The sequence below is a fragment of the Oxyura jamaicensis genome, chromosome 2 (genome assembly GCF_011077185.1).
Source record: "Oxyura jamaicensis isolate SHBP4307 breed ruddy duck chromosome 2, BPBGC_Ojam_1.0, whole genome shotgun sequence".
NCBI lineage: Eukaryota > Metazoa > Chordata > Aves > Anseriformes > Anatidae > Oxyura > Oxyura jamaicensis.
This window is the reverse complement of record NC_048894.1, coordinates 144,368,599-144,382,416: the sequence shown is the minus strand read 5'-3', so window position 1 is coordinate 144,382,416 and position 13,818 is coordinate 144,368,599.

Here is a 13,818-nt window from a genome sequence, read left to right as displayed (position 1 = left end):
ATTTGCCGTGTTTGTTCCGAAACTACCCAAAGCCTGGGGCTTTGAATGCTCTTGTAAACGGAGCAGTGATCGCTGCCTTTCAGCTCAGGTGGAGTCCAGTGGAAGCCAGAATTAAAAATGCAGCCTGCTGTGTAAATAAATTAAAGCCACAGCAAACACTCCGCTGTCCCTCTGAGTTTTGCACAGGCCTACATGCATGTGCTTAGATCCTCTCTGGAGACGGGAGGAATTGCTCTCTCAAGGTGCCCACCTCTCGTCATGCATCACAGACGAGTTGCTTAGCCCAGACACCATGGCAGACATGGTCTGGTAAGGTTTTTATTATTATTATTATTATTATTTTTACCAGACTGGTAAAACAGACACATTAGCATTTTGCATTTATTTAGAAAATACTTTCCCAAAGTGCTTGGTCAGCATTCTCACAGCATCCGAGGTAGGAAGGGTGAATTATCCTCAGGGCTACTTTTTGCTTTGCTCTGACTACAGAGGAAGACATGACAAGTTGCTTCAGAAGGCTGTTTGAGGCAAAGGTAGGTAAGGCACCCCCTGCCCACTGCCTCACACCCAGCAAAGACTCAGCTGCTCCCCTTGCACCAACCCAGGGAAGGAAATGAGGCTTGTGCCACAACGGGAATGGCAGCAAGATCTCCTTTTGAAGGACTGTGCCATAGCGAAGGGTCCTGCTGCTGAGGTTATTAAGGTAGGAAATTCAGTAGGGCTCTAGTAGGACTAGCAGACACTTGCTGGGCAGTATTTTCTTACTATTATTAGAACACTGTTTTCTTTTAGAGATACAGACACCAAAGCAAAGAGTGTGCTGTCCCTTGTCATACATCAGATTACACCTTTGTCTTCCTGCATGGGTCCATAACTATTCCCACTGTCTCTCACTCTTCCTTCCCAAGGTAAATAGAAAGGAGCAGCTTTTATTCTTCACTTGGCAGGACGGAGTGCAACCACCCTACCTGAGTAAAGAATGGCAAAGACATCTACATTTTCTGTGTGTGAAGTAAATGAGAATCTTGATTTTTGCTTCTTGAGCAACAACACGCATCAGTCTCTCCCACCAGGAAATAGACACGATCTGTATGCACATATTTAAAAATCACACGACTTTAAGGTACATTGTACATGGCGAGTTACACATGCATTTGTTTTCGGATGCAGTCAATACCCGTACTGGCAGGAGATTTTTAGGTTTTGATATACTGCTCTGATGATTGCCTATGTAGGGTGAAATGCATCCTTAAACACTGCACTGTCAAAGTAATATCCACAAATCATTCAGCGCCCATCACTGGCAGATAGTAAATATTTTATACCATATTGAAAAATAATATTTCTTCTTCTTAAGGATTGCTCATGTGTTCCCTTTGGGCAACTCTCAGAATAGCCTTCTGGGATTCACAAAAACAAATAGTTCCCTTTATGCTTTTAAAGCTTTCGTCACATGGGCTCCCCAAAGCACTTCCATGGCAGCAATCCTAGTCACTTAGTTTGAAAGATGAATATATTAGGGGGCACAGAGAGGGAGTAAAGATTTTTCTTCTCTGTTCCAGCATAAAGATGTCACCTATGCCATGTGCACAGGACTGCCACTTACATGGATGGCAACTCTGCAAGGATGCCAGAGAGGAATGGCCCTGCTTTGGGAAGATGCTTCAAAGGAACATACAAAGAAAATGATCTGTGTGCCTGGGGAACGCCATGAGGCTCAAGAGAAAGACTATTAAAGGAAAGCATTACTTTTATTTTTTGTTTACTATTTATTTTTTCCCGTGCTGTTATTTCCTACATCCTGATCCATCTTTTTACTGCTGTGGTTGCATCTGAACTGAAATTATTGGTTTTGCTGATAATTTTTGCTTTAGATGACAGATGCCCCTTGCATCACACTAGATAATACTGGCACTGAATGGGATTTTTCCAATGACATTCAGGCTGCCCCCTGGGCACTTCTCTCTTGCCTGTATTTTGGGCTGAATGCTAGAACTGCATTGCTCAGCTTGGGGTTGCTCGCTGTAACAAGCAATGTCTGTCTTGTCAATCCCAAACCTGACAGTATATTTAGTTCTGCCACTCCTCATGACCTGTGTGCTTAACAAGTCTGTTAAAACCTGCAGGCAGCTTAGCTCTGTGTTATCTCATCACCGGTAGGTCCCAGAAGATGAGCTGGGGATACCTGCTGGAGAGCAAACATTTGCTTATGACAGTCTGGCCAGACACCACGCGATGGTGGGGCTGCACGGAGGTGTCTCCCTCAGCGGGGCTTTTCTTCTTAACATCTGAAAAATGCTAAGCTCGGTGTGGATGCACTACCAAGGCAGATATTAAATATCACCGTAGAAAATTAATAGGGTTCTGCAGGTGGAGAAGAGATCAGCAGCCCACAAATAATCCCTCCTGTCTCTGAAACACTCCCCCTCCAGCAGTGGCTGACGTTGCCTGGGCAGTCCCTGCTCTTTGTGGGCTGGGGAGGAGGGAGCCAGCTGATCCGTCTGCACGCTGCAGCCCTCATAAAGCTAAAAAATGGCACCAGAGCTGCGTGCTGTTGGCTGCTGCTACTGATGAGGCTGGCCCAGGCTTCGTTTGCAGTGCCTATGGGTTTGAGAAGCAGCAGAGTGTCGTTACGTCCCTGGAAGTTGGAGATTATAAAGGGAAAAACAGAAGAAATAATAATAATAATAATAATAATAATAATAATAATAATAATGTAGCTTCCAGAACTGTGTTTGTTAAAGCAGTCTGATATTCTGCCCTTGAGCTATTCCTCCAAACAAAATCTCCAGCACGTATTCTTCCCTTTCAAACATTTAATGGAGTGTTGAGCCAGCAAGACAGCTGGGAAGTTCGAGTTTCTGACTGCACAATGGCAGCAGTGTCTATGCTGTCAAAATTAACTCTGCATTTTTTCCTGCTCGTGCTGGAAAAAAAAGATCTCTCCAACCTTTGAAAAATGTGCTGTGTCCTCAGAGTTTTTATATTCATCCTCTAGTTTAGCTCAAATGAAGCTGGTTCAAAAATTAAGTTCTGGTAATATTCAGATATCTAGAGTTATTCAAACAGTGATTGCATGAAGATATATTTTTAACACCTGATCACAGGATGGAAGGAGAAGCAGTGGGGCTCACTGCTTGGCTAATGAGGGGATGGGCACTGCATCAAAACCTGGAAAGAAACATCAACCCAGTCCTGCAGATATATCCAAATAAAGCTGCCACAATGTCTGCTATTACTGGCATTTACCAGGTAAATTCTGCTCTGGGTTGCACTGACCCAAGGAATTTAATCACGCTCTGTGGGTTTTTGCAGCTGAATTCTTATTACACACTGATTTTTTTGTACACGCCTAATTGCTGTTGAACTGTGGGTTTTGTGATTCTTTTATCAGCCAATGCACAAACTGCATCAAAACATCTGAAACGTGAAGTGGCAGGTTTCCACTCGAGCTGCTGGACAAAGGAGGCTTGTACCAGCTCTCCTCAATATCCATTTTGACCTCTCTGTCTTTGATGGTAATAGCACATGTTCAACGTGAGCCCAGTTTTTAATATATGTGACCCCCTTGAGGATCTGTTCTAAAAATCTCAGGCTTCTCTGTGATGGAAAGCAATGTTTTTCTCTTTAAGGAAAGGAGGGAGGCAGGTAAGGAAGGAGAGAGAACTATGCTCCTTGGGTAGGGAAGGCAAATGTAAATGCAAGATGCCATTTATCATTATTTGATATATAGCAAAATACAGTAATTTCATTTAGCAGCAGGTTTTAAGAAGATTAAACATGCTAGGAAAATTGTTTTAAAATAACAATGTAACAGGATATTGTAAATTATTTTGCAGTAGGCTGTCATGCCATGTCACCATAATTCTTCAATATTTAATTAAAAACCACAACAACTTAATATTCAAGTCCTGTCAAGAAAACTAATTGGATACAGAGACCAGCTGCTGGAGAAGTTTGGATGTCAACTCCAAATGGTAATGTGAGTGGCTTGCACTGGCTTGTGGGTACACATTTAAAATATTCGATCACCACAGAATTACAGAAAATGCTGTGTTTTTGTTATGAAGTCTTGACATTTTATCCAGGGAGATTAATCTTTAACGACAAGATACACAAATCCTGTTTAATTAGAGGCTGATCTTTTTAAAGCAATTCTCACTTTAGGGTTTTGTGATAGGAAGCTCTCTCTTGGAAGTGCTGATGCCCGCAGGTATCCATGGATCTAGGTACACCTGCACAACCTTCAGTTCCGCCCCATCTCTGAGATTAAGCTATTTTAAAGTAGGGATGGATATTTCAATCATTAGCCCCCCTATTTAGCATTTTAAACATTGCTCTGTGATGAGAGACCCCTAGATCAGCCTACGTGGCTGCGGAGAGCTGAGCTTGGGAACTGCTGGACCCAGAGCAGAAATGTTCCCGTTCTCTCCATTGGAGTGGGGCCAGCCCCATTGGCCAGGTTTTATGCTAAATAATGAAAGCCCTGACATTAAATGTATTACGATGAATTACACGCCTATTCAGGGCGATATTTTATAGCTCCACAGTCTCAGAGCTATGTATGTTTTTTAAAAAATAAGCTTTAAATTACAAGCGCTCCGTACAGCTCATTTAAACTCACCAGTGCTGAGTCTTGCAAGGTATCTGTATTTCTCTGTTTATCAGAAAACAGAACCCTGTTTGCAAATTGCTCAGGAATAGGAAAAAAAAAAAAAAAAAAAAAAAAAAGGTTTAAAATGATGGAAACTGGCATAATAAGGATTTATAAATATTGTGTTAGTGGAGCAAGTAAGCTATGTAATTCTCCTACCTTTGCAGCATTATAAAATACCCACAGTAAAAGACACTCTCTTTTCTAGTAAATTGTTATGATTCTTTTTTCTCTCATTGATTTATACTGAAGTGCTGAACTCCAACGCTTTCATTGCTAGCTAGCAATTAAGATGAAAGCACTGTCCTTTCTGAGAACAGCATTCATCCAGGTGACGGGGAGATCTGACACTATGCTTTGGTCTTTCACTCAACACTTGTTTGCAAAACAATAGAAAGGAACTGTACTTGATTTCATTGCCTTAAAATTAACAAAGGGGAAAAAAAAGGAAAGAAAAAAGGCTGAAAAAAATTATCTTGCCGAGAGATGAGAAATGGGCTTTTCAGGGAGCCAATGTCATGCAATATGGAAGCTAATAAAACAAATGCGGAGTCTATGCAGATTCTGTACGTTAGGCAAATTAGAGGCAGTTGAATTAATCCTGAATAAGTGACCAGCGCTTGTGCTGCTTCTGCCTGGCTTCTCCAGCTGCCTCTGATTTCTGGTTACACTCTCCTTGCTGCCTAAGCAGGTTCTTTTATGGCTTGATCCTGTGAGCACCTGAAGTGCTTGCAGGCATTAAGACTTGCTCTCAGCTCCTCTGAAACACTCAAGGACCTCAGCCTGGGCTCCTGGGGGCCTGGATATGGCCCTGGGGTTTGCTGTGTGCCCTACTGAGCTGTGTGGGCAGGTTTTTGGCCCTGCAGCTCCCATCCAGTGGCTGGGAGATATATGAACCTGTGCAACGGAGGAGTGAGGGCAGCAGAAGCAGCTTGGCTGGTTGAGCACTTCGTGAGCATCCACTGGAGAGCAACACAGGGCAATCTGCTAAACCAAGTGAGTGACATACTGGGTGTTACATTTTGTCACATTTTGTCATATTTTGTCTTGACAGTGCTTGAGCAGGGTCTGTCTGCAGCCCAGTGGCCTGACTGCCATGGAGGGAGGGCAGCTCTGAGGATATTCCCAGCTGTGAACCTTCCTCTGCCATCCCTGTTCCCCACCGTGCAGGATGAGCCCCCATGGGACTGGGCAACAAGCATCCTCTGAGCTTGTATCACGTATTAAATTCACTGGAGGAAGAACAAGATCCTTCCAGGCTTGGATTTGACATCAGGTGGTGAACACCTCATTCTTGTAAAGCTTGTTCTGCCATAGAGAACAGCGTTCCTCCGCACAAGATTAGTGTACGTCTTCCACATGTAACTTCTGCTAATTTAATGAATTATTTAGCAGCGCCACGCTCACAGGCTTGTGCCAACACGATAATAGAATTTCGTATTGGCTATAGGCATAGCCAGATGTTCACAATTTTTCTCCCTCTTTCTGCACAGATTTTATGCAAATTGCAGGAAAAGCAGCTCTGCCATCACCACCGTCTCCGTTAATAAATCCCGTAATGGACTCCACGCCTCCACATCGCAGCCCACGAGGGACAAGCTGCCCGGTGCGAGCCTCGGTCTTTGCAAGTTAGAGATGCTTAGAGGTGGGGAGGACGGGGCCTCCAGGGGCCATTTCATCACTTGCCCATACATGCTGGTGTAAATCGTGTGTAACTGCAGCTCTGCATTTACACGAAGGCGGTGTCAGGGTAGAACCGGGGCTCAGCAACCTCAGGAAGAATTAGATAAAGCTGCAAAGCTGAGGGGTGATCAGGAGGTGATGACAGAAGCACAGCAGGAAATTCTGAGCTGCAGCATGTGACAATTTTACAGAGCCCTTTTTCCTTTTTTTTTTTTTTTTTTTTTTTTTTTCTTTTTTTCCTAGGGATTTTTTTTTTTTCCAGTGCTGGTACAATTTTATGGAATAGCTACAAAGAGAAGAGCTGGCCTCGCTCTCCCTGTTTCCACTACTATGTCCCCTCCTCGGAGGATTTACTTGTGAATTACACTTCCAGAGCTGAGAAGAGATTCAAGCTATGTGTTTGCAGTTATACGGAGAGGGGGACAGGGGCCAGCAGGATTAAAGTCAGTGGGTTTTGTTGCTGGAGTTGCTTCCACACAACCGTGCTCCCTGCTTTGCCTTTTGAACGGCTGCAGAGCGGGATGGTGCGGCTGCAGCCAGAGGAGTTGTGGTCTAGGGCTGCTCGGTGGCTCGTAATGGCATCTCTGCTTTGCAAAGTATTTAACTACGAGCTTTACTCACAATAACTTCATCGCAGCACTTAAACCTAAGCACATGCTTAAATGTTTCCCTGAGATGGGTCCTTGGTTTGATAGCATTTTATACAGGAGGTCAAAGTTAATAAGCGTCAGGCCCGCTGCACGACAGTGTGGGAATTACCCATTTGCGGAGATCTAGAAATGTCATTTATAATTCAAGTCTTTCCAGGGAAGGATAATTGTTCCATTTTGCATCGCTGTACAGGAGAAAACAAAAGTGGGTTATGTGTTTATGTGCTCTGCGCTTTTTGGTTTTTATGTAGCTTTGCATTATGAATTGCTCCAGGTTTTCAGAGGATTGAAATCCACCCGATGCCGTAAAACGCTGCCTATAAAGTCTCGCGCGCTGCCGTAGCCACTGGCTTTGGTGGAAATGTGCTCACTCCAGACTTTCTCTGTGGTGCCGGTCACACTAAGTGCCTATTAATTACATGCTAACTTCATGCCATGGCGCAGGGGCTGGTGATGGATTGTCCCAGGCCAGCGGGATCTGGGCTCGCCGGTCACTCCAGTCGCCTTGCCAACGCGGCTGCGTTTCTGTTTGCTCAGTTAATGAGGATCAGCGTTATGAAACACATGGCACGGATTCAGTATACATTACCAGTTAATAGAGATAATTGAGTGGAAGGAAAACTAGTTTCTGATGTCACAAAACGTCTCCTGTGATAAAGCGTGCGGGATATAATGGTTAACATTTCATTTAGCGCTTACGGAGATTTGTGTACCGGTTAATACGGATTGTTTGTGAAATTACAACGACATCATGATTGCTTGCAGATACTTTCCTATTATGTTGGGCGAAGCCTTCCTCTTCATTTTCCTCGTCCATCTCATCTTACGAATTCTCCAAACAGGCCATCAGACATCTGGTGCCAGGATTTGAGTATCTATTTTTCTGTCTCCACATCTAGAGTCCTGAAAAGATAACAAATTTTTCCTTTTTCTTTTTTCTTTTCCCAGAAACATAAGCACCGACATCAGTGGGAGCTGAAGACTGAGTGGTATTACAAATTAGGCAACTTAACTATGCTATAGCATGTATGCATGTAGCAGATCAATACAGAAGGGCCAAGAAATCATACCCAATATATTTAGCATAATTTCTGGACTTGATAATAGCCCTATAGTTCCTGTAGTGCATCGCGCAGACTTTTGTTGGCACCTATTGACACTCGTCTTCGTCACTATTAAAAATCTTGGCTCGGGTTTGGGAAAGCAGCTGGCAAAGTAAGATTGTTTACCTGGTTGTTTGACCACCCATCTTCTGATTTAATAACTTTCATCAATATATATTTTTATTTTGGAAAAAACAGACTCAACTGAGACAGCATTTTGCCACTTTCTTCTGAAAGTCCTCGTATCAGTTTAAACTGAAAAGATTTGTTTACTCACAGGTATATTTACTTTTCTGGCATGGAGAACCTTGAGAATAAGAGGAATATAAGAATACATTGGGGGAAATAAACAGTACTTTCCTCTTTATATATAGAAATAAATAATGTCTGTGAATCCTCTAGCCTCCTACTTGAGTAGACTAAAACCCTAGAAGCTTCTTATATGCACTGGCTGACTAAAAATAGAGAGCATATATCACATTATCATTCATACAAAAACTGCCTGCACAGGCTGTGTAGTCCCCAAGCTGCTGCAGGCAGGGAGAATATTTTGTGGCAGTAACAGTGTACGTAGCTGTGCTCTTCCTTTGTTTTTCCTCAGAAATAGGGCCTTGGACAAGTTGCCCCTTCAGGCTGATGTGTTATGACCAACATTAGCTTCTAAAGCTTGAAAACTCAAGTTGCTAGTCAAGATGCTGGCAATTATTTCGGCAGTGGTAGCATTTTTTGAAGTACTAATCAAAACTACAGAGAAGGAAAATGTGCGAGACTAAAAAATAAAGCAGTTAAACTTTTGGCTTCGTACACTTCATGCGGTGTATGTTACTCCGTTTTGTGCACTGGCAGGCAAATCCACACCGTGGAGGTGTCCTGGTAGCCAAACAGGTGCTGCTGAAAGCACCTCTGTGAGCCTCCAGACTGCCAGCACATCTTGGTTGGGTGATGGAGAGACTAAGGGGACCTCCAGGTAGAAAGAAAGGTGATTTGTGATACTGGGTAGGAAAGTAATGAGGAAGAAGTTTTCTGGTGACGGAGGATCCAGGGTATGGACTGGGGCACCCACTGGGAATCACACGTGGTGGAGCCCAGCCTGAGAAGATCTGGGCTGGACTTTCTAATATTATGTTTAACGTCTTCATTTTCTGCAGGAAGAGCCAGGGAATGATGCTGGGCATTGCCTCAGAAGGGCTGGCAATTGCTCACACTGGTGTGCTGTGAAAGTTGACTTCTCCAAGATGACACGGGTGGAAAGGTGACCACTGATGGGAACATTTTATGTGCTCTGTTCTCGGTGCTGGTGCAGCCCGCTGCCCCTGGCTGAGTGGCACCTTCACAAAGCAGAGCAACACACAGGGAGCCCAGCATATTACCAATAGCTCTCAGACCCAGACACCAGTCAGCGTGGAATAATCTCTGAAACACCTCCAGGGAAGAGTCTGTTGTGAGGATGGCGAGGGCTAGCATGGGGTTCTGAAGCATCCACTGCGGCTGTCTGCAGCTCATCCAGTCTTTGCTGATATTGCCTGCTTGTGAGGAACTTGCAAAGGTGTAAGAGATGAAAAGGAGGTTGCCATAAAGTACTAACAGTATAAAAGCTCCATTGTCCTAAATTTTCCAGATGTTTTATAGCATTGGATCCTCATTCGTGTAAGTGAACCTCGCTGATTTACTCTGGCAACCCAGTGCAGCACCAGTTCCTGTGATATCTTGTTGGTCTGAAAGAAGATGAGAAACACCTCAGAACTAGAAGGACACATAGCCAGTATTCCCTGCCTGTGGTCTGCAAGAGCTTTCTGCTCCCTTTATATGGGAAAATAATTCTGTAACACCAGCCCATGCTGTTACAGCCAGGCTTGCCACACCTTGTGGAACATTAACCCAAGTACAACTTTTGAAATACTTGAGACTGGTTCAGGGGAAATATGTCTCCTCAGATGAATCTCCAGAAGGAATTTAGTTCCTTCTCCTTGATTCCAACTTGGATGCTTTGTCAGATCTGGAGCCTGCGTATATTTGTGGTTCAGGGATGAGGGAGGTGTGGATCAGGGTGCAAAGGTGGAAAACAAAAAGAAAAAAAAATGGAGTAAAAAAACACAAGTGGGAAGGAAGCTATTGGTTGTACAATCTGATCCATGCTATGGCTCATAATTATTACTTGCAACAGCAAATGTTGATGTAAGTGCTGCAGAGTGCCAGTAATTAGCAGGCATGCCTCTCCAACTGCTACAGCATGTGGTCAATGAGTTCCTGCCTCCAAGAGATGTTCTGCACTGTAAGAAAAGAGATTTATGCTACTGATAAACATAAAGAGATTGAAATACAGCAGGCAGCAGTGCCTATATGCCAAGGTAGGAACGAGATTTCTTCTGCACCTACACATTGGGATAAACAATCTCGGGCTGGAGTGCTGGTCGAAGGTGAGGCTCAGCAACTTGGGTGCAAGTCAGAATATAATTATCTCTGGTTTCTTCCCCTCAGACACCCACCAACCTGTTCAGATGCATCCAGGAAAAAGAAATCAAACCCACGTAACACGGAATGCTGTTGGGTGGCTTATTGACATTCAATTATATGTGTCCAAGAGCATTGTCATTATGGCTAATGCCTTCCACAGTTTCCACATCTCTGTTGTACAGAATTCTGTTAATTATATTTTCGGTCAAGTTCTTTCTGCCACTTATAGGCTTATACACATTTTACAAGCCCAGTAAATAGGGCACAAACAAAGAAAATGATAAAGTAATTGAATGAGATGGAGTGCTGTGCCTCCTGCTAATGAGGTAGCCTTTAAGCAGGAGGTGACATGGTGCCTGGCTAAATGGGGGCTGTTATGGGGCTGTAACCACCTCACCTGGAGGCTTGCATATTTTACTGCCTGGTATGGTGTATAGGGAAAAGGACCTAAATTCCCTTTTGTTCCTGGGTCCCCATCTGCCTTCAGTGATGAACTTGGCTTTGTACTGCAGACCTACTCTATGGCACATTGCTTTTCCAACATACTGAAATCTCAACCCCAAACTATGGACTCTCAGCTGCTGAAAGAAGTCCTTTAGAACTTCATGAAGATGAAAAATGTGTTGGATTGTAGGGTCCAAGTTCTGCAGTCACATACCGCTCTGTCAGACACCCTCCTGGTGATCTTTAATTAAGCTACATCATAAAGTAAGATTGCTATTTTCTTCTGTTAAAATGCAGATGCAGAAATTAACTCAGCTCACTAGGTAGCTTCTTTCAACTTGTGGTCTAATTTTAGAAGATTATTTACAGACATGAGTTCTTATGCTAGCAATAGTCTCTACATTTAACTAGTACTTCTCTCTTGCTTATGCTTGCCTCTCTGATATTTTTATAGAGAACTATATTCGTTCCCAGTCTCTGTTCTGTTATGCTAAACAAGTCAACCTGTTTTAGTCTTCCCTCAAAAAATAAGTGCTAAAATCCATGAACATCCTACTAACCTTGCTCTGCCCCATTTTGGGGTGAATTCTTTCTTACCACATAGGAGGGGAATTGAGTATGGGACTCCAGGTATGTCTTACCAAAGTGTTATTTGATGGCAGTGATTCTGCCTTATACATGTGGGAACTACCTCACCTGTACGCTCTTTAGCATGAGTGATACAGGACATGGGACTATCTGCACATGCCTGTCCTCCAGCTTTAAAATCTATGAACAATTACACATTTGCCTCTTGCTCAGTTCTTGACAAGGGCACCATTTTTTTCCCTTCCATATAGAGATCCAGATTTTAAATGAATAACACACTGACAAATATTTTAATAAACTACTTTCTGCTGTTTTGCTTTACACTGGGAATGCACAGCTTCGAGATCAGAGAGATTTTTATGTATTCTTCTTTGTTTGGCTTGCTATGAGCCCATGCTTATGAAAGCACGTGCTGCACATGTGTGCATGTATATATGTATATGTGTTACTAATAAATTTTGAATCTCTTGACTAATTTCATCCGTATTTGACATGAGGCTGGCAATCTCAGAGGTACTGAATCCCTAGAACTTTAATGAAAATAGGCAGCCAAGTAGAAGAAAGAGCTGTGCTGTCATCTCCACTGAAGGAAAGGCTGCAGCACCAGCTTTGTCTAACCCTTTCTTAGATGCTAGAAAACCATTATGAAAAAGGGACATAGCGGTAAATAATTATTTGGAGCTCACACATTTTTATACACTGTATAGTCAAGCCAGGACACAAATCCATAGGAAAACAGCCTCCATTAGTTCTGTTGCTCTGAGCTATTTGCTATATTTACATATTTGCTCTTGCTCAAAGAACTGAATATCTCTGTAAATGCATATCCACCCTTCTGTTTCTGCTGCCTTGTAATGTGTCTGGAAATTGTGTGTACACCAGACACACATTTGAATACATCACATGAATGAAGTCTTTCGCGCACACACACGGCGTCTGCATCTCTGTATATCCTAGCTATATGAATGCTCCCTATTTTCATCCCTTTATCGAAGTAGAGATTCTACTGGTAACCATACAGACAACTACATCACCAGCATCCACATCTCCCTCCCCACCGCCAGCCACTGGACATTCAGATGCATAGGCTGTGACCATATACAGGACACAGAAAGAACAGCACAAGTGAGGTTATATGCACTTTGGGGAAGTGGTGCATTTTGTGTCGCTGGGGCACAGCCACAGCATTGCAGAGTTTGTAGCTACCACAGAGCTCTGACTAGAGACGAGTTGGCCACGATTCACTCAATAGAACAATAAATACACTGTTAGTAACACACACCAGTTAACAAACCATCAGCCCAAGTTGCTTAGCACAGTAGTTCTCCATGCTGCATATGGTACTGGGAATCTGCTCCACGAGCTTTAAAAGAGAAAATAACAGTCCTCCTTGGGTGCTCGGTGTTTGCACAATAAGCGACCATAAATAAGATGCTGCTAGTAGACTCCATTTTCTCTGATTACACAGCTACCTGCCCATCTGTCTATCAATCACATAGTAAATCTTTCTTTCCATGAAGTGTCTTACGTTGTGCAAAATCAATATGCTGTCAGAGTACTTCTCTGCCTCACTGGTGACACCAGCATGGCATTTCCCCGAGTGAGTATGACTTTGGGAAGAAGAAATTCACTCTGGCTTAGGGCTGGGTTTAGTGCAGGTCTGAGGGGTCACATCCCCAAGGAGACTTTGTCGCTTTTTCTCTCTTTGGGTAGAATTTAGGCACCTGGCTCTGAGTAAACAAACACCCTGTGTAAGTGTGGTGTAAAAATCAGAATGTTATAGTCTTTGCATTGTATTTGTCACAAAATGGAGGGCTAGGTAAGCTGCAGTGGTGAATGCAGACTGAACTGAGACTTCTGAATAGTCATGCTGAATTTCTGTCTGAGACTTGGACACTTCAGCTTGCCCTAACTATGGCACAGGCAGAATTCAGCCAGGTCGAGCTTCATTCTCAGTTTCCATTCACCCAAACTGTCCAAAATTCCTTCAGTTCAGAGCACAGCATCATCAGGGAATGTGACCTGACCGGAGAACGGCTTCTGGCTCCAGTTGACTTCATGTTCAGGATCCCTCTACCTGGCCTCTTTGCCCCCCAGGGGCCTCCAGCATCCCATGCCTCAGCAAACACAGCCAGACCACAGCAATGACAGTGGCAGCAGCAAGCTCCCAGCTCAGCACTATTAGTGTTAAAACATTTACTGCAAGTGCAATCTTCAACAGCTCTTAACTCTGGCAAATCAA